Source organism: Balaenoptera physalus, assembly GCF_965194825.1.
Source record: "Balaenoptera physalus genome assembly, chromosome: 4".
NCBI lineage: Eukaryota > Metazoa > Chordata > Mammalia > Artiodactyla > Balaenopteridae > Balaenoptera > Balaenoptera physalus.
The window spans coordinates 61,853,988-61,880,062 of NC_138891.1; the positions used below are offsets into that span (position 1 = coordinate 61,853,988).

The 26,075-nt window shown below is 42.2% G+C and overlaps 1 long non-coding RNA gene across 1 annotated transcript in view; it reads right to left on the minus strand.

The window, feature by feature from the left end:
• The window catches only part of LOC309660589, a 203,726-nt gene that overhangs the window by 147,394 nt on the left and 30,257 nt on the right, over positions 1-26,075 (minus strand). Inside the window, exon 6 of the long non-coding RNA XR_014263483.1 lies at positions 20,611-22,802. This is a non-coding gene — a long non-coding RNA (uncharacterized lncRNA). The remainder of the gene's footprint in view (positions 1-20,610; positions 22,803-26,075) is intronic.

The window sequence follows — 26,075 nt, forward strand, 5'->3', positions numbered from 1 at the left end:
CCAGATCTCAGTCCAGTAATCGTCCATTATGTTGTTTGTTCTTTGACACTGTGATATTGTGATTTATACTAAGAAATATATATTTGGTCCTCGTGCCCATGTCTGGCACAGAGCTCCTAAAACTCTTGGAATTTCCTAAGTGATGAGAGCAACAAAGGTGTCTTTTGTTAGGTTAATGAGGTGACTTTTGGAAAGAATGTAACCAACCAAGTGATTAGAGGGTTGGAACTTTCAGTCCCACCTTTGACCTCCTGGGAGGGGCTGGAGGTTGAATCAATTGCCAACTGCCAATGATTAATTCAATCATGCCTATGGAATGAAGACTCACAAAAACCCCAAAGGACGTGGTTCAGAGAGCTTCTGGGTTGGTGAGCATATGGAGGTACTGTGAAAGTGGCCTTGGAGAGGGCATGGAAGCTCTGTACCCATACCTTGCCGTATGCATACCTTGCCGTATGCATACCTTGCCCTATGCATCTCTTGCCCTGTGCATCTCTTCCATCTGGCTCTTCCTGAGTTATATCCTTTTATAATAAACCAATGATGCTGAAAACTCGGCCTCTGTACACCAGTGCCAAATCAAATCTCAGAGACAGAGTTTTGGGTTAAGTAGAAAAAATATAGCTTTATTGCTTTGCCAGGTAAAGGGGGACACAGCAGGCTCATGCCTTCAAAACTGTGTGTCCCTACCAGGGATTTGGTGAGGAGTTTTATAGCAATGGTTCAAGGGTGGGGTTACTGATAAGGATCAGGGAGTGTGCAGGGCCTGCATTCATTTAATCTGGCCTCAGGTTGTCTCCTGATGAACTTCTGTGCTTCCTTTAATCTGGCCTCAGGTGGTCTCCTGATGAGCTTCTGTGGTTCTCAAGGTTATCAAACTGTGACCTTCTCTCTGGAATGAAGAATGCTTCATCAAATCTTTAACATCTTCCATTTGTTGGGGGTTTTAGTTCTGCAGAAGAGCTCAAAGATATTGTTCTGTGTATCCCTTGAGGTGGAAACCAGGACCTGCCCCAAGGCTGCACTATTGTTTCTTGACTGCTCCTCCCTTGTCTCTGTATCCCCACCCTTCCCTGATTAGCAACTATTTGAATCTGCCCTTTGGAACTCAGGGAAGGTCATAGAGGCTGAACCCTATTCCCTACAAACAAGAAACAGGGGACACAGAAGTGTTTCCATGCCCAGGAGCCCCACAGGGTCCTGCTTGGTTTCACTAGTAATAAGTAAAATGTTTCTCCGAGTTCTGTGAACTGCTCTAGCAAATTAATCAAACCCAAGGTGGGGTCATTGGAACCTTCAATCTTTAGCCAGTTGGCCAGAGGCCCAGATGACAACTTGGACTTACCATTTGTATCTGTAATGTGAGGCACAGCGCAGATGGGGGTAGACAGTCTTGTAGGACTGAGTCCTTAACATGTGGGATCTGACACTGTTGATGGCAAAAGCTCAGCCTCTGTACACTGGTGCCAAATCAAATCTCAGAGACAGAGTTTTGGGTGAAGTAGAAAAGAATAGCTTTATTACTTTGCCAGGCAAAGGGGGGACACAGTGGGCTCCTGCCTTCAAAAACTATGTGTCCCAACCCAGGGGAGTTTTATGGCAAGGGTGGAGTTGCTGATAGGATTAGGGTGTGTTCAGGGCCTGCATTCCTTTAATCTTGTCTCAGGTAATCTTCTTGATGAGCTCCTCTGGTTCCATTAGTCTGGCCTCAGGTGGTCTTCTCAGGTATGAAGAATGCTGACATCTTCCATTTGCTGGGTTTTAATTCTATAAAGGGCTTAAAGACATTGTTCTGTGTATCCCTTGAGGTGGAACCAGGACCTGCCCCAGCGCTGCACTACTGTTTCTTGGATGCCCCTCCCTTGTCTTTGCATCCCTCCCTTCCCAGATTAGCAACTGTTCAGATATGCCCCTTGGCACTCAGGTAAGGTCTGGAGGCTGGAGGGGGACAGTAAGGCTTCCATGCCCAGGAGCCCCACAAGGCCCTGCTCGGTTTCACTGTCTCCAGGTAGATAGTGTCAGAACTGAGTTGAGTTGTAGGACACCCACTAGTAAAGAATTGCTTGGTGGTGTGGCAACCACCCTCATGCCCCACCCCCACCCGCAGACACACATACAAATCAGAGCTGGTGACCAGAACCTTTGGATGCTTTTTAGGAAAAAATTTAGTATATTCCATTCAGCTTTTTCATTCCATTGTCTTAGAGATTACCCCTCAATTCCTGCCAGTGAGGTTCCTGGAGCTACTTATAACCTGGTTACCCATTTAATCAGTACTTATTGAGAGCCTACTATGTGTCTGGCCCTACCCTAAGCTCTGGAAATTCAGCATTAAAGCCCTGCTGTCATAGAGTTGACCTTCAAGTTGGAGAAAGGAGGTGATATGTAAACATATCTGAATAGAGTTAAGAAGTGAACTATATAAAACTCTGGTGGAGGGTTTCTTCAGCAGGTGAAACAAGTTCAAAGGCTCTGAGGCAGGAGAGAGCAGGGAGGGCAGAATACCTGGTTCCTTCAACCTGGCCTTAGGTGGTCTCTTGATGAGCTTCTTGAGGTTATCAAACTGTGATCTGCTCTGGAATGAAGAATGTTAACATCTCCCATTTGTTGTGGGTGCTGGTTCTGTAAAGAGCTCAAAGGTATTGTTCTGTGTATCCCTTGAGGAGGAAGGCTGCACTATTGTTTCTTGGCTGTTCCTCCCTTTTCTCTGCATCCCCTCCCTTCCCTGATTAGCAACTGTTCAAATCTGCCCTTTGGGACTCAGGGAAGGTCATGGAGGCTGGAGTCTATTCCCTACAAACAGGAAATGGGGGACAGAAAGGCTTCTGTGCCCTGGAGCCCCACAGGGTCCTGCTCAGTTTCAGTAGTTGCTCAAAAGGTGGGAGCTATAACTTCTAGCATCTTAATGTTGGAGACAGTGTTGCCTAATGACTATGGACTCTGCAGCCAAAATGCGTAAGTTCAGAGTTCAGATCTCGGCTTGGCTACTTACTTAACTGTGTGACCTTTGAGTAAGTTACTAAATTTCTGTGTGCCCCCATTTCTTGGTCTTTAAAATGGAGAGATAGTGATTGGACCTACCTCATAGGGTTGTTGGGAAGATTAAGTGAGTTAATACATAAAAAGTGCTTAGATCAGGGCCTGGCACCAAAAGCACCATATGCATGTTGACTGTCATTGTTGTTAATGACTGATCTTGCCATAATTATAAAGCACTTTCCTCCTTCAATTTAGCCATGACCCCTAGCTCTGTCCTCCCCTGGCAATCATATCATATATGAAGTGCCCTCAGGTGCATCATCCCAAGCCAGTCTTAGGACATCTTTGTGACACAAGCAGGAGAACCTGACACAAACATGTATAAATTCCATACAAATATTTGTCCAAACAGATGTTTAACTGAACCATGAATCCTAGTATCAAGCAATTCAAGTATCACATCACATAAGAGTAAATTTGGAAAAAAGGAAAGAAATTAGCAGTGTATAGTTGCAAAAATAAGTTCCTTATCTCTCTAAGTTCCTTATCTCTCTAGTTCATGGAGAGTCTAGCTACTGAGACTATACAGTGAAACCGGTTTAAATAGGTGCAATTCGTTCAATTTAGCATAAGGTGGCGCCAAAGGATGTTTTAGTCTGTGGTTTTATGCACTGGACAAAATGCTCCTATCTAATCAGAAAGTCTAAGAATACAGCAAGAACTTCCAAGTTAACTTGGGCATCCCAAGGAGCCCCAGCTATCAGCAGCTTCCTTCAGCCTTCTATGCCCAGACTTCTGAAATTGTTTCATCTTGGGTAAGACCAGGAAAGTTCCCCTACAAAAGTATGCCTAAAAGTAGCCTTCCAAAATACTGATATCAAACTGGGGCATACATGTTTGACACCTGCCAGGAAACTGTGCTATTTTCCCTTTGTTTCTTTTGTTTCATTCGTGAAAAAAAAAAGTAACAACAACAAAAAGTAACACATGCACAGTGTAGGAAAGCCATCAAATTTAAGATACTAAGAAGAAAATAATCATGTATAATACCACAACCCAGAGATAACCATTAACTCCTCCCCCAAATTTCAGCCCTCAAATTTCCTATTTCTGTCAAGTACCAATATTTTCCAGTTGGCTACATTCACAATATTTGAGGTATTTTATTCTTCCCTAACAAAAACAATAATATCCACCTAGAATTTTATTGTTTTAGAAGTGTTTAACTATTGATCTGTTGCACAACAATGTGAATATACTTAGCACTACTGAACTATACACTTAAAAATAGCTAAGATGGTAAATTTTATGTTATGAGTTTTTTACTACAATTAAATTGTTTTTAATTTTTAAAAAGAAAAAATACAAACAAAAATATTTAGCCATCAACATTTTGATGCATTTACTTCAAATTAATTTAAGAAGTCCTGTCTATAGTATAGAGAGGCAGTAGGAAATGGACCAGTAATCAACCTCATGCTAAGGAAATAAATTAAAAACCTGTGACTTTGGGACTCACTGAGCATGTGCTCCAAGGGACACAACATGCCTAGTGCTGTGAATAACAAGAGGGCAAGATAGATTGAGAAGGTAAGAATAGAACTTCAACCTCAATCTCAACTTCTGCAACAACTTGGCCGCAGGGTCGAGGCAACCCTGAGCACTTCCTTAGGAAGTCAGATGGTGAGCAAAAAGTGGAAAATCCTAGGTTAGCCTTTGGCACCCACAAGAATTACTGGATGTCTAAGATGTGGGGAAAAAAAGTGAACTAGTTGCTTTTTGCCAGCTGGATTTCAGGCTGGGGTGGAGATGGAGTTTTTGTATGATGGGCTTTAACAGCTGGAAGTCATACCAAAGTGAGATTCTGGAATCTGCGAAGCTCCAGAGGTCGACTGCCTGGTTTCAGACCCTGACTCCAGCACTCACTAGGTGTGTGACCAGCTTTGCAGATTACTTCATCTTTACGTACCCCCACTATCCCCCTTTGTAAAGTGAGAATGGTAATATAATAGTAGTGCTTACCTCACTGAATTGGTAAGTAAATTAAATGAATTAGTATGTGTGAAGCTTTTAGTATGGCACTTGACATACAGAAAGCACCAGATAATGGTAGCTGTTAGATTTTGGAAGACTTTGAAAATCAGTCTAAGTTTGAGTGGTAAGTAACAAGGAGATATACTTAGGAAGGTAGGACAAAGGCAAAAGCACAATAGAAGTTCAATGTGTTGGGGACTTCCCTGGTGGCTCAGTGGTTAACACCCTGAGCTCCCAATGCAGGGGGCCCAGGAACTAGATCCCACATGCATGCCGCAACTAAGAGTTCGCATGCCACAACTAAGGAGCCTGCCGGCCACAACTAAGGAGCCAGTGAGCTGCAACTAAGGAGCCAGCAAGCCGCAACTAAGACCTGGCGCAACCAAATTAATTAATTAATTAATTTTTTAAAAAGAAGTTCAATGTGTTGAAGTAGAGTGGGGGAAGGGGGACAGAAGAAAGACTCTCAGTAAACTGAACTTGAGGTTTCAAGGGTTTGGCTTGTGGTGGTACAGTAAGGAATAATGTGTGTGAGATATTAATTCGTTATCATGAGAAACGAATGTCAGCAGGTTTAGAATTGGAAAGAGCACCTTAAAGAGCTGGGTGACTTGGGACTGGCTGTGACTCTGAAACCGTGCACCTCAGATTGGGACTTGAACCCACGAGCCGGGACTCGAACCCAGCCAGAACCCAGAATGGGAGTTGAACCCACACGGCCGGGACTCGAACCCAGCCAGAACCCTGATTGGGACTTGAACCCACGCTGCAGGGACTCGAACCCAGCCAAAACCCACAGTCTTCCAACGGAGATCACTTAGGACTTAATGAAGCTCAGGTTCTTGATGTCTCATCGCAGAAAGAATTCAGTGAGAGACAAAGTGATAGGTAAGAAGTGGATTTATTTAGAGAGAAACACACTCCACAGACAGAGTGTGGGCCGTCTCAGAGGGTGAGAAAGGCACCAGGGTATGGGGTTGTCAGTTTTTATAGGGGTGTGTAATTTCATAGGCTAATAAGTGAGAGGAATATTCCAGCTATTTCAGGAAGGAGCAGGGATTTCCAGAAATTGGGCCACCGCCCACTTTTTGATCCTTACGGTTGGTCTTGGAACTGTCATGGTGCCTGTGGGTGTGTCATTTAGCTTCTGATGTGTTACAGTGAGCACATACTGAGGCTCAAGGTCTAGTGGAAGTCAACTTGTCTGCCATCTTGGACCCATTTGGTTCTAATCAGTTTATGTCATGTCCTCGGGCTATGTCATTCTTTCAAAGGTTGTGCCCTGCCCCCTTCCCTCCTGTTTCAACTCCACTAGCTATGGGGACTTAGGTGAGTCACTAAGTCACCCCTCCCAACCTCTGGTGATTCCTCTATTGTCAATTTGGAAAATATCTTCACTGCCTCCCTTACAGGTTATTGGGAGAAGAAAATTGTATGGTATGCATGAAGATATTTTTAAAACAATAAATTTCCAGATAGATCTTATTACTGTTTTTGTTAGGAAGAATCAAATGCCTCAAAGTTGAATTTAGCCAACTGGAAAATACTGACAAGCCCCCCAGGGAGGGCTTAAAGATAATTAACTCAAATTCAGGGTTACGAAATAAAAGCATTTAGAGGACTAAAGCTAAAGAACTGGGTTTAAAACATTTGATAGTCGTCTATTAAACAGAGCAGGATCCTGTGGGGCCTTCCCGGGTACAAATCCTTTCCATGTCCCCCATTTCTTGTAGGAAATAGACTTCATTCAACCTCCTTGACCTTCCATGAGTTCCAAAAGGCAGATTCAAACAGTTGCTAATCAGGGAAGGGAGGGAATGAAAAAACAGGGAAGGAATAGTCAAGAAACAATAGTACAGCCATGGGACAGGGTCCTGGTTCCTCCTCAAGGAATATACATAACAATATCTTTGAGTCTTCTATAGGAACTAAAGCCCCCACCCAGATGGAGGATGGTAACTTCAGGCAGAGCACAAGATTCCCGGAGCACTGCCTTGTTACCTCACCACCAGCCAACCAGAAGAAAGTCACACACTCTGCAGCCCTCACCCCAAATTTTGCCTAAAAAACTTCTCCCTGGAAGCCATTGGACAGTTTGGGATTTTTTGAGCATGAGCCACCTGTTCTCCTTGCTTGACCTTGCAATAAACCTTTCTCTGCTCCAAACTTGGATGTTTCAGTTTGTTTGGCCTCACTGTGCATTGGACACATGAACTTGTGTTCGGTAACATCTACATGGAATTAAGTGAAGACTTTAAAATGTGCTGTAGAAATGGCATAACCAAAAGGATTCAGTAGAAAACAATGTATAAATGTGCCAATGAAAACATTAAAAGAACTAAACTGTTACTGAGTCCAAGCTCTAAACTGCTACCGAGTCCAAGCTCACTCTGCTCACTGCACAACAGGCCAATAAATTGGGAGAAAAGGTAACGAGGTGAAGAATAGCAACTTTATTTGGAAAGCCGGCCATCCGAGAAGATGGCGGACTAGTGGCCTAGAGTACCATCTTATCAGGGTCTGGATGATAGTTTCTTTTACAGAACAGAAAGGGGGGGGAGATGAGGAAGTAAAGTAAAAAGGCCATAAGTCTTACAAAATATCTCCTGGTTTTGGCCAGCCTCGGGAATGGGATGTGTTATTTTCTTCTTTTCTGCAGCCATTCACAGGTGGGCAGGGTCAGGGTGTTTCCCTGTGAGCTGAATAAAGGCACTTTAGTTTAACATTCAGGCAGAGGGGCAGGGTTCCCCAGGGTAGGCCATTATGTATGCCTATAGCTATAGACAGAATAAAAGCAATGGAAAGCAAAGGTCAAAGTAAAAGAAACAGATCCAACATGGAGTCAGATTTTGTTCTTCCCTGTTACAAAACTTCCCTTTTAAAATTAAAAGGATCACAGAAAGGATTTTTTTTTTTTTTTTTTGGAAAAGATTTTTTAATTCCATCATTTGTTGCCCTGAAGAGACATGATTGAAAACAAATTGAACCACTCAAAGTAAAGGCTGTTTTCTAGTTAAACAAATAGACTGATCACATACATTTATCTCCTTTCCAATTCAAGTCCTCACCAAAACATCCGTGAGAAAAAGGTATACATCTATCATAACAAAGAGAATAGGAGAAGAGATATCAGTAGATGTAACAAAATTTTGTGACACAAAAAGTAGATTGTCTTACTGTTACCAAACCAAACTTGAGTCTGCTTGCCTGAGACAGGAAGGGGGCAGGGCACAACCTTTAAAAGAATGACATAAACTGATTAGAACCAAATAGGTCCAAGATGGCAGAAGAGTCAACTTCCACTAGAACTTGAGCCTCAGTATATGCTCACTGTAACACATCAGCAAGCTAAATGACACACCCACAGGTGTCATGACAGTTCCAAGGCCAACCATAAAGGTCAAAAAGTGGGCAGTGGCCCAATTCCTGGAAATCCCCACCTCTTCCCCAAAATCGCTGGAATATTCCTCCCATTCAGTAGCCTGTGAAATTACCCACTCCTATATAAACTGACAACCCCGTACCCTGGTGCCTCTCTTGCCTTCTGAGATGGCCCACACTCTGTCTATGGAGTGTGTATCTCCCTGAATAAACCTTCTTTCACTTTAGTATGACTCGCTCTTGCTTTCCTGCACAAAGCCAAGTACCCACACTTGGTGGCTGTCCCAAGGACTCGCCTGAGACCTGGGACCTGACCATCCTTTTGGGCCCCACTTTCTTTCCTGCAACATGCCCACCACACAGCAAAGCCAATTTACTGATACCAGTTGTGGTGAAGGAAAGTACAGCGCTTATTGCAGGGTCCAGCAAAGAGTGTGGGCGGCTCATGCTCAAAAGACCTAAACTCCTTGATGGTTTTCAGGGAAGTGGCTTTAAAGACAACATTTGGGTGCAGGGGCTGGAGGATGCATAACCTTTTTCTTCTGATCGGTCAATGGTGAGGTAACAGGGTGATGTTTCAGGAATCTCAATCATTAACCTTCTGGTTCCATCCAGTATGGGTCTAGTGCTCATGTTCAGCAGTAGTCACCATCCTCTGCCTGAGTAAGGGTTTTATTTCCTGAAGAACAATTTCAAAGATATACATCAGATTGTTATGTGTATCCCTTGAGGAGGAACTAGGACTCTGCTTTATCACTGAAGTATTGTCGTTACTTTTGTTGTTTAACTGCTTTTTCTTTGTTTCTGAAGGAATTTTCTTCACTTCCCTAATTAGTAACTGCCTGGGCCTGCTCTTTGGAACTTAGGGAACGCCTAAAAGACTAAAGCCTTTTTCTACAAACAAGAAATGGGGGACACAGAGAGGCTTTTTTACCCTGGAGGGTCCCGGAGGGTCCTGCTCAGTTTCAATCCTCCATTTTCTTTGATACTCCTCAATCCTGAAGGGAACAGGTGCAGGACAAGAAAGGAAATAAAGTTTTGGATAGAGAGGTTGATCAGAAACTCGGCAGGGGAACTCGGTTCTAGGGGAACTCGGTTCTAGGGGATCTCGGTTTCATTAGCAAAGGGGAGAGAGCTATGAAAATTGTCCGTAGAAGGAGCTCCCGCGGAGAGCAAACCAGTGTGCCCTGCAGAACCACTGGGCAGCTAAGGATTTGGTGGTATCAGGAGCCACAGAAGGTGGGAGATGCTACAGAAGTCTGAAAACAGAATTGACTGAAAGCCCACACGTGGAGCAACGGAGCCCTCCCCCGCCAATACTGTGGTGATTCAGAGTGTCTGTTGATGGCAGGGAGGAGGGGGAGGAGGGGCTACCTGCCTGGGCAAGAAGCATTTATGTTCGTGTTGTTCCTAAAATACTCAGAAGGACCTCTGCGTTGAGGGAGTGGATCAGGATTGAATGTCAGCATTGCCAATCATGCCTTCCCAAAGGGAAGTGAGAGAGGAGGAAGAGCTCCCTTCTCCAAAGCAGCTTCTTAGAGAGTACCCAGCCCTGTGGGTGCAATCCTCTCTCCACTCAGACCCCAAAATTGAGGATTAAAACTTCTCAAACATTCAGAAGAAGGAGGAGGAGAAAAAAAAAAAAAAAGGTCTCACAAGCAGGGGGTTTAAAACACAATATCATAGCATTGTTGGGCATTGGTTTAAATGGACCCTCGAGTGGCAAATAACCCTTGGCCTGTTTCACTCTCTTTGTGCTCTGAAGTTTCCACCTAATGCTTACAAACTATCAGCAGCCCAGAGAAAGGAGTCACCCCTGATTTTGGTCTGTGACTCAAACACGAAAACTGAAACTTGGAGACAGAAAAAGAAAGGTAGGAATCCACCACCCCACAACAACCTACAAGACTGAGGTGGCTGTTTTTCGGAAATAGAACAATTTGAGGAAAGGAAATTAGTTCCCATGTTCTCTCCTTACTCTTCATATGTTGGTAAAGATACTAGAAAATAATCAGTGACTTAACTTCTGCCTGTAGCCCTATTATTTGCTTATGTCATCAGGCAACTGCTAAGTTCTTTGTTTCTCAACAATAAAATGCATAACAATATGCAAAAGTGCACAGTCGTTAACAGGACAGAATCTCTAACATGAGAAGAACTGGGTTCAAATCCCGATGCCCCCCTACTTATTAGCTCGATGAGCTTGGGCCATTCATTACTTAACCTCTCTGAACCTCAGTTTCCCCATCTACAGAACTATGGCTATAAGCCATAGAATCATTGTAGGGATCCAGTGAGATTACATGTATAGAAAAGCTTCCAAAAAAACCCAAAACTTCATTACATATAAGGTTCTGTATTTGTTTCCTTTGGCTGCTGTAACAAATTGCCACAAACTTTGAGGCTGCATTCCATTTCATGGCCCCTTCTTCCATCTTCAAAGCCTACAGGGTGGCGTTTTGATTCAGTGTCCACTTGCCTTCTTCTTCTATGTCAGATCTCTCTCTGCCTCTTTTTCTTTTTTTTTTTAGATTTTATTGAAGTAGAGTTGATTTACAGTGTTGTGTTAATTTCTTCTGTATAGCAAAGTGACTCACTTACTCTTTTTCATAGTCTTTCCCATTATGGTTTGTTACAGGATATTGAATATAGTTCCCTGTGCTATACAGTAGTACCTTGTTGTTTCCTCTGCCTCTTTCTTAAAAAGACACCTATGAACCTTTAAAAATTGTAACTCACTATATTGTACACCTGTAACTTATATAACATTGTACATCACCTGTACTTCAATTTAAAAAAAATAGAGAGAGAGAGAGAGAGAGACACCTGTGATTGCATTCAGGGCTCACCTGGATAATCTCCTATCTCAAGATCTTTTATTCACACCTGCAAAGTCTTTCTTACCATACAAAATAACATTCGCACAGTCCAGAGATTAGGCTATCTTTGGCACCATTATTCAGTTTACCACAGGTTTTATCTACAAATTATGCTTCAGAGAAGGAGGAGAGTCCAGTGACTTTTAAACTCATCAAGTCTATTGAAAGTAAATTGCCCCTGACACCCAGGCTCTCCCATAGCCTATTTCACCCTGGGTTACAACCAACAGAATAGGAAGATAACCCTATCCTGGCTACTACAAGCCAAGAAAGGAAGCTTCACCGGCCACCCTGCCATAGCTGTGGTCTTCATGAAGCCTGGGAAAGGCTACTGATGCATCAGAATCTCTGCAAGTGTTGCTCTGTCACCTGTGCCTTTCCTGCCCAGGTGGGGCTCTTTGCAAATGCCGAGTGTGCAGGCAGGCGGTAGAACTCCAGCAGAGGCATGGGAGGTGTTTCTTTCCTCTGGAGTACAGACCTGGAGGCCCGCCAAGGCCAGCACCAAAGGTTGGGACTACACACTCTCTTCTCCCTCGACCAGGGGTGGGGTACCAGGCCCTCTGTGTAGATAAGGAGCTCCTGTTTAGATAGTACCATCTGGCATGGTTCCCTGTCATTAGTATTGGCAGGGTGGTTTTTTTTCTTTAGTTTGGCAAGTCTATGTCATGTAATTCCCAGGCCATGTTGTTCACGTATTTCACTTGGCCCTACTTTATAGACTTGGCAGTTCTCTCAGTGTATGTGATTTGGTCTACAAGCAAGAGATTCGAGAAGCACGGGAACCAACATTTGTTGAGTGCTTATTATGTGCCAGGCACTCTGCTAGCTTATGTCATTTCATTTTGTTTTTATAACAAACACATCATGCAAGTGAGGAAATTGGGGCTCAACTAGTTTAGAGGTTAATTTACTTTCTCAAAATCATAAAGTTAATAAGAGGCAGAGTTTAGAGTCATACTAGTCAGACAGGGGTGTGTCTGACACCCAAACCATTGTTTTCCCACTGTACTCCTCCACCTAAGGGAAGGAGAGGAGGGGTACAGTGGGAAAACAATGGGAAACAGAGTACAGTGGAAAGCAGAGGCTGACCATAGCCACGACTCAGTGGTTTGTTTTGGAGTTCCTTAATTACCGGCAGCAGATTATTCCCTAGTTACAATCCTAGCTGCCAAATCAGTGGCTAAATGACAAGTAAGTAGCACACAACTGAGAAATTGCTCAGCAAACTAAAATCAAATATTATTCTGCTTTGTACACCTAACCGGTTGCCTGTGGGACAGTGATCTCCAATTTTTTTGATTATGCATCCTAGTCAGTAAAAAATTATTGAGCACACACCCTCAATAAATGTATATTTTTATAAACTATATACAGGAACTATTCATAGAAAAAGCCCACAGGGAATTCCCTGGTGATCCAGTGGTTAAGACTCCGAGCTTTCACTACCGAGAGCCTAGGTTCAATCCCTGGTGGGAGAACTAAGACCCTACAAGCTGCGCAGGTGCGGAAACACACACACACACACACACAAAAGTAAACATTTATAATGCAATCTTTTACAGTTAGAAGCTCTAATATTTTCTTCCCATATTTGAATGAGTCAGCTTGCATCATTCCTGTATGAACAGTCCACCTGGAAGACCACTGTCATGTGCAGTTACGGTTATGATACAGACCCACTGCTGTATACCCAGACTCATTTATCAACATCTAAGAAAACCCCAGCAATGATTAGAATGGCCTATAATGAAAGATTACTGCTTCTGTAGCCAAAAAAACTCAGGTGACTCTACAGCCTCTTCCACATGGCCAAACAGAATCCCACATCCCTTCATGCCCAGGTGGCACTCTGGTCCCCGGGAAACATTTGCCTAGCTCTTCCCTAAATGTTCTGATTCCCGTAGCTAGTGTGTTTAAAAGAGGTACTGAATTGAAGAATATACCATAGAAACACAGACTTTCGCTTAAACTTTGGTTTTAAAGAACTTGCCCTGGACTTGGGGAAGGGTGCCCTGAATTTATAGGAAATCATTCAGTCACAAAGTGCATCCAGCTCTCTGCCTCATTAAGTCTAATTTATGGTTTCTTTCAGAAACAAGTACCTTTGGGTTTGTCTGTCCTGTAGAATGTCTAAAGCCCACCTCCCTGAGTGAGGTGGCTCTCTATAATGTCTGTAAATTTCCCATTCTCTGTGGCTTGTCTGAGCCAAGGAGAGAGGCTGTCCTGGTAGCATGACCCCACTAACAGGGATTTGTTTCTCCTGGACCACAAATGGGTCAGAATGAACCCAATATACTGGGCAAAGCAGCTGGTGCTACGTGTGTGGCCTTGAGGGTACAAGAATGGGGGGAGGAAAAGGGTGATTATCCAGAGAGGACTGTTCAAAGAGGTAATCAAACAAAGAAGAGGGTCTGCAGTAAATATCACAAGTCACAGTTTAAATCCAACCTTAAAGAGCCTGTGAATTACAGCAAAGCTGTAACTGCCACCTGGGCAAATACCTGAGAGGAGGGCTGTTCCCTTCAGCTAGCTTTTACATGCTCACTGAGATATGAGGGCAAGACCAACTCCAAGGTGAAATGCCCGGGCTGGCAAACTTTACGGACCCAGGATCACATGGAGACCTTGTTAAAGATGAGAATCTAATTCAGTAGACTTCGGGGGAAAACAAGGGACAGAGACTATAAATCTGCATTTTAAACAAACACCCTAAAGGATTCTGATGCAGGTGGTCCAGGGACCACATTTTAAGAAGCACTGAAATAAGTTATAGCAGTGCTCAGGCTACTAGGCTGCTACTGGAAACATAGTTTTCTGAGGTTTAAATGATGTATATGTGCATAAATGATTTAAATGATCATATTAGTTAATGTGTGCTATGTATTTATCCCACTGAAAGAGTTATCTAAAAATCATCCCATGTTGAATTAAGTGCTACCAATAAAAAGTTCAAAACTAGGAGGCAAGGAATATAACGGATGACCAAGCAATAGCAATTATGATTCTCTCCTACTGGTGGGGTGCAGCACCCTTTAGGAGTTACCTTAAAAAAGTATGTCATAGGTCCCCAAATTGATGGGTGTAGAGTTTATATTATTCCTGTAATAATTTCTATTTCACATTATACTTCTCTCTTTTTTAAAATAACTCATGGCTCAAAAGCAATACAAGCTTTTCTCTAACATTAGAGTCAGGCTTAATGTTTTAAGACTTAGAGAGAAAAGACCATAATAGTGTTGCCAGGTGCTATTCAGATCTTGCGACAACCAAGAAAATTACAAAAACTTGAAAACACGGAGAGAAGCATTGGGTTGATAGTAAACACACGGTTACAGAGCAATAGAAAATGGTGAAATCAGTCTAAAAATGTGGATTTACTGATTTGTTGAAGGATGTTGGCTTTATTTTTAGTGTAGTGACACTTAATGATGAAGAGACCCATCAGGATGCAGCAGTAGCAGAGGGTTTGGGTTTGATGTTTGGTGGGAGTTAAAGGAGAAGGCTTCGTAGGTTCTGAAGATAAAAAGTAAACCTCTATGATGCCTTTTTGTCGTGTTTCTGCTCATTGTTACGGGGCTATCATATGATTTCTGTTGGAATTCAATTTGTTTCTTTGTTGCTTTCTGTTTCCTAATATTCTGTGAATTACTTGATTTAACTGCCCACATAACTGTGATATTGACATTCCTTCCAATGCAATAATCTGCTCCTGTATTTTGTGCTAGTGTTTAGTGGAATGTTTGTTTAGCTACATGTGCTGCGACTCCCTATATAGAAATTCATTCAGATTTATGTTGCTGCTTGCTTTGTGCCCATTTTTACTGATATATTTACTCTGTCTGTATAGACTATGCAGAAATTTATTCTAATGTATTTCATGTTGTAACTCACTTATTGGTACCAACATTTAATAAAATACAGTCTCATTATTTGCTTTTACAATATGATGTGTAGGATAGGGGGCTTAATTTACCAGTCAGTTTGTGATGTTTTATTCTCTTCTAGTCACCAGTATTCAGTGGTAATCAATATATTTCTTTAGAACTATGTATTTTATATTTTTCCAAGGTTAGTGGAAAATTATCATATATTGTATATTGTATCATATGAACAAAATTATATTTTCCCCCTTCAACAAGCACTTTTTTAAAAATATATATATTTATTTATTTGGCTGCATCGGGTCTGGCACGTGGGATCTGTCGTTGCAGCACGTAGGCTGTTCTCTAGTTGTGGCGTGTGGACTCCAGAGCACGCAGGCTCCGTAGTTGCGGCGTGTGGGCTTTCTGGTTGTGGTGCACGGGCTCTAGAGCACGTGGGCTCAGTAGTTGCGGCATGCGGGCTTAGTTGCCCCGCGACATGTAGGATCCTAGTTCCCCGACCAAGGATTGAACCCACATCCCCTGCATTGGAAGGTGGGTTCCTAACCACTGGACCACCAGGGAAGTCCCCACAACAGGCACTTTTAAATCACTTTTAATACAAGTTTAGAAATAGATCTATTATTGTTTCCTGTGTTGCAGGCAGTTTTACATGTGTTGTTTTATTTCATTTTTATGGCAATCCTAAGAGGTACTACTATCATCCCTATTTTGTAGAGGATGGAACTAAGACTCAGTGAAAGGACATGACTGCCCAAGTCACACAGCCAGTAATTGGGCTTTGGAGAAAGCACCAAGACTCCTCAGCCCCTGCCCCTATCTGTATGATCCCATCTGCCCTAAGGGGACCCTCCTGGCTTCAGTTGTGTACGTTGGCCAAGGAAGGGAACAGATGGAGATGTCCATACCTTGTGCTATCAACAGTGAGTAGAGAGAGTCACAAACAGGAGTCAGTTCATTCAGGTTCCTCTTCCATCTCTAATTCCATTGCTAGTGGCCTAGGGCACCCAGGCAAGTCATCACCTTCTCTGATCTTGAGTTTCTTCAGAGTACAGAATTAGCTTGACTGGATGATTATCGACAGCTTGTCAGTTCTAAGTGCTAGAAATTAACTTCCCTTCCATGTCTGTAGGTGGAAGAGAGTGGTGTTGGAAAGCTAAATTTCTGGTAAGCCTGTTCAATCCCATCTTTATAACACTCTGACACCATATCCTTTATTCTTTATCCTGCACTTACCATACACCAAACATCAGATATTCTCTCATTTAATAATCCCCCAGAGAACTTTAAAAGGTCAATGGTGTTATTCTCATTTTACAAGAAAGGAGATTGAGTCTCAGAAAAGATAACTAACTTAATCTAAAGACACAGCCAGTAAGTAGTAGAATTAAGAGTGGAACCCAGGTCTATCTCCCTCCAAAGCCCCTGCAATGAACCACCACATTCTCCTGCTCATCCAGCCATGCTATGCATGGGTTCAGTAGAGAGATGGAGGAGATAGGACCCCATCCCCTTCTCTGGCTGTGGCTACAATTTTATGAATAAGAATGTGTATGTAATATGACTTGTAATCTCTTCAAGTGCCCCACTTCCTGCCTCTTCCATCCTCTAAGATGCCTAAGATTAACTGCTTATGAGCCATCAAATAGAGTACAGCATAGAGGACTTAGAAGACAAAATCACTTATGTGATTTTGGCAAGTACAGATACTCTGTAAAATATGTTGGTAAAATAGGACTGAGAATGTTTTCTCTGTCTCGCAGGACTGTTATGAAAATCAAATTCATTCTTTCACTTATTCATTCATTGAACAAATATTTGTTTTTGTTTTTTATTTAGAGGAGTGAGAGGCTAGCATAGTTAGTTGGAAGGAGGTTTAAGCTTGCAGTTTTTCATGTTTGTCTTTTAACTTTTTATTCTATATTGGAGTATAGTTGATTAACAATGTTGTGATAGTTTCAGGCATACAGCAAAGTGATTCAGTTATACACATACATGTATCTCTTCTTTTTCAAATTCTTTTCCCATTTAGGTTGTCACTGAACAAATATTTGTTGTGTGCCTATTCTGTGAAAGGTGTTGTTCTGGATGCTAGTAATAAAATGGTGAACAAAATAGGCAAAACCTTGGCCTCATGGAGCTTATATCCTAATAGAGGAAAACAAACAAACAGTGAAAGTGTAAACAAATAAACAGGATGATTTCAGATTGAGATAAATATTGTAATTGCGGGAGGGAGGCAATTTTAGATGAGGATGGAGATGAGGGTAGGGGTGGGGGAGGACCAAGAAGGAATCTGGAAAAGGTGACATCTTCAGCTACTCCTAAAGCATAAGAAACAGCTAACCATCTAAAGAGCATTCCAGGAAGAGGGAACAAGTGCAGAGTTCCCAAGGTGGCAACAAGCTGAGCACATCTGAGGAAAGGGAGGAAGGGAAGGAAGGCCAGTGTGGCTAGAGCACAGTGAGCAAGGGGCAAGAGGTTGAAACAAGGAAGGAGAGAGGCATGTAAGAAGGTTGCTTTCATTTTTAGTGCAAAGGAGGGTATTAAAGTGTTTGAAGCTAAGAAGTGACATGATCTGAATAATGTTTACAAGAGATCTTTATGGCTGGTGTGTGGGGAATGGATTGGGGGTGGAGGGAAGGGCTAGCAGGGATGCAGGAGACTAGGTTGAAGGCTACTGCTGGAATCCAGCAGAGAGACAAAGAGCCTGGGCAAGGCTGGATTGGGGCAGAGAGGTGGGACGGATGAGGGGAAGGGGAGAATCAAGGATGACACATGAGACAACATATGTGAAAGGGATTGCTCAGCTGTACCAAGCTAAGGGATTATCATTAGATTATGGCTTCCTGGAGGGATGACAGAGAGGATTCCTGCTGAGAAAGACAGAGAGGAACAAAAAGCTTGATGATCAGGGACCCTAAATACAAAGTTCTCCATGATTTCCCTAGGTCTGTCCCTCCTATATGGAAATTCTTTTCCAAAGGTTTGAAATGAGGGGTCTGTCCAGTTCTCAAGCCATTTATATCTTTTTTAAATTTTATTATTTTGCTGATTATTTTAATGGGAAAAAAAACACATAACATTAAATTTACCATCTTAACCATTTTATAAAATTGAAGTATAGCTGAATTACAATGTTGTGTTAGTTTCAAGTGTACAGAAAAGTGATATAGTTTTATATATACATATAATATATACATCTATATTATATATATATTCCTTTTTAGGTTATTTTCCATTATAGTTTATTACAAGATATCGAGTATAGTTCCCTGTTTTCTTTTATATATAGTAGTGTGTGGCTATTAATCCCAAATTCCTAATTCATCTCTCCCCCTCCCCTTTCCCCTTTAGTAACCATAGTTTGTTTTCTATGACTCTGGGTACCATCTTAACCGTTTCTAAGTGTACAGTGCAGCAGTGTTAAGTATATTCACATTGTTGTGCCAACAGATCTCTAGTTTATCATCTTGCAAAACTGACACTAACCATTAAACACTAATTCCCAATCTCCCTCTCCCATTTATACTGTATCTTGAACATAGATCCAAACAACTTTATTCATTCTCCACAAACTTAGGCTTCATCCCTTGGTATTTATCCTTTATATTTGAAAATGGCAGTGAAATTAATCAGTGTCCAAACATTCAACTTAACTGGATTTTGTTTTCAAAGAATTTGATTCATTAAATCAAAAGCTATACAGTCTGGTTCCACGAGGGAGCATTCTCTGGCACCTGTAACTTGGTGTTTTTCATCAGGGTGATGTCAGCATGTTCGGTGGGGGCCATTCTTCCCTGTGCTGCGCTCTCTAGGCAGTCAGTGCAGGATGGTAAGCATGACTGCACCCCACCCCCACTAAACACCAGTCCCATCCTAATCATTGTGACAACCAGAAACACCCCCTCACATTTCCAAACACCCCTTGGGGAGCATTGACCCATCCTAGCAGAGATCCACAAATTGTGCATTTATTAGGGCCCCTTGACTCAAGGGAATCTTGTCTATTATAGTCATATGGCCTAATGCAACTATGTCGTCATAAGTCCATGATACTGACATGGTTCTAGCTACTTATTCTGCAAGAAATAATTATGTTTTCCCACACTCTTTTCCCCTACAAGCAAATGCTTGGACTTTTTGGCCAAGTCCCTTGGGCCCACACGTCTCTGAAGTAATTGTCATTAAGTAAGAAGGTCTTAATAAGAGAGTCCTGCCCTGCTTCGCTCACCTGCCCGCCCAGTTCTGCCACCACTTGTGCTTTTTATTTCCTTATATAGACCCAAGGAGGGGTGTGCCCAGGAGCACAGAGGGTGCCAGGAAGGGGCTGGGTTAGAGTGGCTTGCATGCCACAGGACTGGTTCAAAAAAGGAAGATCTGAGTGAGGGCCATCATCACCGTCACACCATTGGCACACACTACCTTTTCAGGGCAAAAGCCATTGCCTTGAAAAATAGTCCAATTTTGTCAGAGAGAGACAGACGGACAGAATGCAGCAAATTTTATCCAACAAGACACAATGACTCGCTCCTCCCCTGCAGGTTTCTCAGGTTCTTCTGGTGCTGGGTAGTTTGATCTGATAGTAAGAACCAAAGATAGACTACCTCGTGGCTCTGCCTCTGATTCAGAGCAAGTTTTTCTTCTTCTTGTGATGAGTTTATTACTCACCAAAGTAAGCCACAGCCACCAAACTTGTTACTTGGCTTGTCTGGGATCCTCTCAGAGAAAGGAGTATATATTCCACAGCACAGTTATAAAATTTATGTCACCTCCAATTACATCTGTACTTTTACTTCATATAAGTGATGACAAGTTGTCTGTATCGTGTCATGATGAGGTTGCATTATCTACTTCTTGTCATGACAAGACAGACAATTACCCCATTTTCACTGGAAGCTACAAAGCTAAGGTGTGCAACAGACTGTGTATCCTTTTTTTTTTTTTTTTTCCCCCTAGCTCACACATCAGTTTACAGTAATATAATCTTCTGTGAAGTCTCCTGGGGAGAAAAGCAATTTGGACGTCCCCACTGTAACTTGATTCACAGACTCTGTTGAATGCAGCAGACACCTCATGTTACTGTCTTATCGATCCTGGACACACATGATAGATGCCTCGTCTTCTCTCCATTCTTCCTCCAAGCATCTCTCTTTACACCCTTTCTCTCAGCCTCCCCACCAGTCTCAGATGGGGGATGTATTGCTTCCTTTCCCATCTGCTCTTTCCACCACTGTCTGTCTTACCTCCTTCCCTGTTCAGTTGAATCCTCTCTCTCTATCTTCTTCACTCCCTACTAATCCACTGGCCCTTTCTTCTGTCTACCCTCTGAAACAAGCCTCCTCTGTCCTAGATATAAAACAAAGCAAACAAAAAGCCTTGGCTAAGCCGCTTCATTAGTAAACTACCCTGCCCCTCTCCTTCCTTTCTCTGACAAACTCCTGGTCTCCACCCACTGCTTCCACTTTTATATTAACCACTCAGTTTAATCTAGTTCCACCTCTAGAGCCCAGCGAATCTACAATCTCCTGTGATGTTCACCTCATCTCTCCACAGCTGACTATCCATTTTTTGAGAGGTTCTCTTTCTTTGAATTCCAAGAGAGTTTTCTAATCATCCTCCCATCTCTGTTTCTTTTGCTCTTCAGCACTCTCTTCTCCACAACCACTCCTCCAGAAATCTCACCCACACTCGCTCAATTCTCGCCTTGCAAGGCACTTTTAAGCAGCTGTGCCTACCCAAGTGGCATGTCCTCATTTCACAGACTTTGCTTCCTGAATTGCAGCAGGTGGAGACTAGACGTCTGGCAGGGGAAAAGGGCCTGATTCATTCCTAGCCTTGTGTTTCTTGACATTCCTGTCCATCAACCCATTTCTCAATCTACTATTACAGACTTCCCTCTCCCCTCAGATCATCACATTGTTCCATCTTGCCAACACATATACTTATTATATCTTGGATCCTGAGTTTTCTCCTGAGGTTTAATTCTACATTTTAACCAAGTGCTAAATATTTCCACTTGATTTCCCTGTCATCACCTCAAACTGAAAGCCTAAGAATAAATGTACTTACTCCTGAGGGAGTGGTGTCGGGGGGGGGAACATGGTATACTTTCTGATTCAGTGGTACCGTCATTTTACTTAGTCTCCAAATTCCAGTCATTTTTGCTTCCTCTTCCTGTTCTAGTCACCAAGCCCTCTGAATTCTTCCTCTGTATTTTTCTTTCCTTCCTATTTCCACTACCAGCATCTTGATTTCTCTACCTTGTTTGCCACTAGATTAATCTTCATAAAACCCTGCTCACAAACTTCTATTGCCTATAGTAATCAGAAGTCTTCCAGTTGCAGATAAAAGAACCCAGTTCCTACTGACAAATTAAAAAAGAAATGTATTGGTTCACACCTAACTGAAAAGGCCAAGGGTATCTTCCTTCAAGCATGGTTGCCCAAGTGTCTAGGTATCAAGCGACATCACTGAGAGTCTCTCTCCCTCCATCTCTTGGCTATGGGTTGGCGTCACTCTCAGGCACACTCTTCCTAAGGGTGACAAAACAGCCACCACTACCTGCAGACTTATACTGAAGAAATGTAGCATCACTAGCAGAGAGAGAGGACTCTTTCTCAATAGTCCAGCAGAAGTCCTAACACCGACTCTGACATGCAAGACCTGGGTCATGCACCCATCCCTAGAGCCTGGGGTGATGTCAACCCATCCAACCTACATAGAGTAAGAGTGGGAAAAGCGAGGTTCCCTAGAAAGTAAGGGTGCTATTACAAGATGAGGGGATGGGCTTATCTGTAGGCAGAGGCAATAGATGTCCAATACAGTGGCCCTTGACTGTACAGTACAATTAAATTCCCTTAGTCTGACATTCTAGATCCTTCTACCTTAATGTAGCCTAAAACTTCCTTTCCTTTTTGTTCACCCCTTATTCAACACAAGCCTTTTGGTTGAGCCAATCTTTTCCCCCCAGCTTTATTGAGATATAATTGACAAATAACACTGCGTAGGTTTAAAATGCATAACATAGTGATTTTATATAAGCACGTATTGCAAAATGTTTACCACAATAAGGTTAGTTAACATCTCCATCACCTCACAGAGTTACAAGTTTTTTGAGCTTAATGCTAACTATTTGTTATCCTCTGATCTTTCCATGGTCTTCCTATCTTTACATCTTTGCTAATGCCACTACCCCTCTCAACTCTTCAAATTCTATCCATCCTTCAAACCCAAGATTAGTCCACTCTCTTTCAGGTCCACCTAACCCTCCAGATTGCAATGATCTATGCTTTTATTCACTAGATTAACATTTATTGACTATGATCTGGGCCAAACAGAGTATCACTCAAAAGTCGGAAGCAGGACACAGTATCTGTTGTCAGATTGTGGATGTGTAACCAAAAGATCAGTAAAGACAGAAAAAGCTGGTATGGAAGTGAATATTTATTTGGAATGGAAACATAAATTACAAGCAATTACAAATTTTGAAAAGTTGATATGTCACAAAATCACAAGATCCAAAAAGCAACAGTATTTTTGTTGATTAACTGCCTGGCACCCCTCTATAATATTTACTTGTTTAGAACATTTTTGGCTGTATAGTCTTTCATCACATCTTCATTTGACAATTATTTTGTAATATTTCCTATAAAGAAAATAAAAAGATAATTCAGTGTTTGAAGCTTTTTGCTCTTACTATTGATATATTGCAGAACTTTTTTTTTTTTAACGTTTATTTATTTATTTATTTGGCTGCACCGTGTCTTCGTTGCGGCATGTGGGATCTAGTTCCCTGACCAGGGATCGAAGCTGGGCCCCCTGCATTGGGAGTCTTGACCACTGGACCACCAGCGAAGTCCCTGCAGAACTTATTTTAGCTTCACAACTCATATTTGATAATGTCATGTAAATATTTAGGAGGCTGTCAAATTTGAGAAAAGCTCTATCATCAGATTTTTTTCTGTTTATGATTTATCAGATTCAGAAAATTTTTTCATAGACTAGCTTCTGGCTCCTAATATCTTAAACCTTGTTTTTCCTCCACGGCACGCTGCCACTGGTACTGGTCTCTGTGGGACATACCCATCTCATGATAAGAATGTGATCACTTTTTTTTTTGTGGGCATGAGTTTGTAAGCTATTTAATATGCTAGAAACTCTATCTTTTGGAGATGTCCCTCTTAAATCCCTCAATCCTTCTGGTGTGTAATGACCCAGTTGGCCCTGCACTATTGGGTGGAGAATGACATGTGAGTCAGCACGGAGGTTGGTAGGAATGTTCTTTGAAGCCATTCCATTTCCTACACTGGAATGGCTAGCAACAACATTACCCATGGAAGTGACAGTGAACCATGTAAATATATTTTACTAAAATCTACACTGAACATATTTCCAGCTCTGCTTCTGGCCTTGTCATTTTGTGAATAGGAGTGACCTTGTGTGCTTTGGAAGGCAGCTTAACCCTCTCTAAGTCAGGCTGAAGTTATACATGGAAAAATAGAAAAGAACGAGTTGAGGAGCTGATACAGTCATCTTCAGGGCAAGAACAGCTCCCAGGACCTCTTGAGATTGGGTGTAGCACATAGAAATAAAATCCCAGATCTCCTTCCCACAGGCTTCTTCTCACGTTCGCTAATCTGACCGAGCACGCTATACTCCAGAGCACTTCCTTCCCCAAAGGGGAGCAGCCCAGATCAGCAGCCACAGCTGCCCCACTGCTGAGGCTTCTCTAACCACCTAGACTAGTTCCACAAGTCCTTCCCAGTTCAAAGAAGTGTGAGCCCAAGAGAACTGGCCAAAAATCCCAGCTGATGTGGGGGTCAAAAAGCAATGCTGAGCTAAAATACAGTACCCTACATGGCCAGTGGTAAAATTCTAATGCCCGTTCCCTAAGTGGTGTTCCCCAAACAGCACATGCCGACCGGTACCCGTTCCCGGGCTGCAGAGGCAGCTGACCCAGCCACCCCACCCCTGATGGCCACGACCGTCTGCTCTTTCTCCTTCCCTGTAACTGAGCTGTGAAAAATGGCAGGGTTTTTTTCAAGATGAATTTTAATACATGGAAAGCACGCTAGAGCGGTGTTTTCAGTGTTCTCCTGTTAGAGCTGAAACTCCACTTTCAGCTGCCATTCCCCCTGTGCAGGATCGTGCTTCTTCCACAGAAGAAACAGACCCCAGAGAACTGTGCAAGGAAGGCCTGGCCCAGAATAAACTGAAGTTTTTCAAAACTGCAGGCCTCCATCTTTGATCTTTTATCTTTCTTTTGAGTGACTTTAAGGACCAAAATAAGTGGTTAATACAAAGCTAGGAGAAATAGTAAATTAATAAAAGGAGCCAAAAGTTTTCCTCAGGTTAATTCTATCACGTTGAAATTTAAAAAAAAAAAAAAAGGATAAATGTAGAATACCGTAATGGAGTTAAAAATTCTCCAGATGCTTGCAGAAGTACAAGAAGATATAAAAACAGTTAATTGAATGTTACTGTGTGTCAACCACTATTATAAGAGCTTTACTTGTGTTTACCATATCTTAGATGAGTTGATGGTAAAGGCTGTGTGAGTACTGGCTATCATTAATTCATCTAGCAAGGTTGTAAGGATTAGAAATGGTGTAGGTATCCTGCCTGGCACATAGTAGGTGCTCAATAAACATTGGCTAATACTAGTTTCTAAAGAAAGCTTGAAGGATCCTACACCCTTTAATATAGAGTGATTCTTCAATCTTAGATGGAGGGATGTGAATAAAGATAATAATTGCCTCCAGTTAGTTGTAGGACAATAAGTCCGAGGAGAGAGTGGATTTATTTTGTGTGGCCCTGTAGGAAAGATAAAAAACAATAAGTGGAAAGCCCTGGTAAAAAGGAAGAAAGGGAGGGAGGGAGAGGGAAAGGGAGAAAGAGAAGAACAGAGGAAGGATTTAGGGACTGTCTTGAGTTCCCACATGTCTGTGGGGCTATTCTAGAAAGGGCAGGAACAGACCTCTGACAAGGACAATTATAACGGGAATGCAAACAGCATACAAGCTTGCAGATAAGGGATATTTTTACCACTAATCTAATACCAAACCCCACTTCAAAATTTACCCAGATGACTTGAGATATAAAAGTAAGTGCGTTGGAGACTTTTCATCAGAACTCAAGCTTCACAGGACAAAGTTTTCCACCAAATGGAGTTCTAATTAATGAAGCACAGGATAAGGTTGATTCCTGTATTAACTAATAGGTAACTTCCACATCACTATTTTTAAAAGCTTCTTGAAATTAACGAGAGAGTCAACGTTCCCCTATCAGACCAGCATTCCTGAGGCCAGTAACTCAGTGACTTTTTTTTTTTGCTGCTGCTGCCAGAGAACAGTGGATAATATTTATAAAGCTTTAAGGAGTTCATTAGTCAAGTGAATGTGTTAATGTAATTCTCAGAAAATGCTGGATCTTTTTTGCAAAGTAAAGAATTGCTCCTCCTGTAATAGCGAATTCAACACCTATAAACATTTTAAAAATAAAACATTAGACAAATGTAAGGTACCCTTTTTATTATTTTCACAGTCTCAGTCAACACATTGCTTGACAAAGTGAGCTTCTATATACCTGTTTTTTTTTTCTTCAAAAAAGGGCTTTTAAAAAATTCACTTTAAAGAACCAACTCAGAGCTTAAAAAAACAAAATCTATGTTAACTGGATAAAGTATACTTCTATATAAAATATTTTACAAAAATGTTATAGGGGCTTCCCTGGTGGCGCAGTGGTTAAGGATCCTCCTGCCAATGCAGGGCACATGGGTTCGAGCCCTGGTCCGGGAAGGTCCCACATGCCACGGAGCAACCAAGCCCGTGCGCCACAACTACTGAGCCTGCGCTCTAGAGCCCGTGACCCACAACTACTGAAGCCCATGCGCCTAGAGCCCGTGCTCCGCAACAAGAGA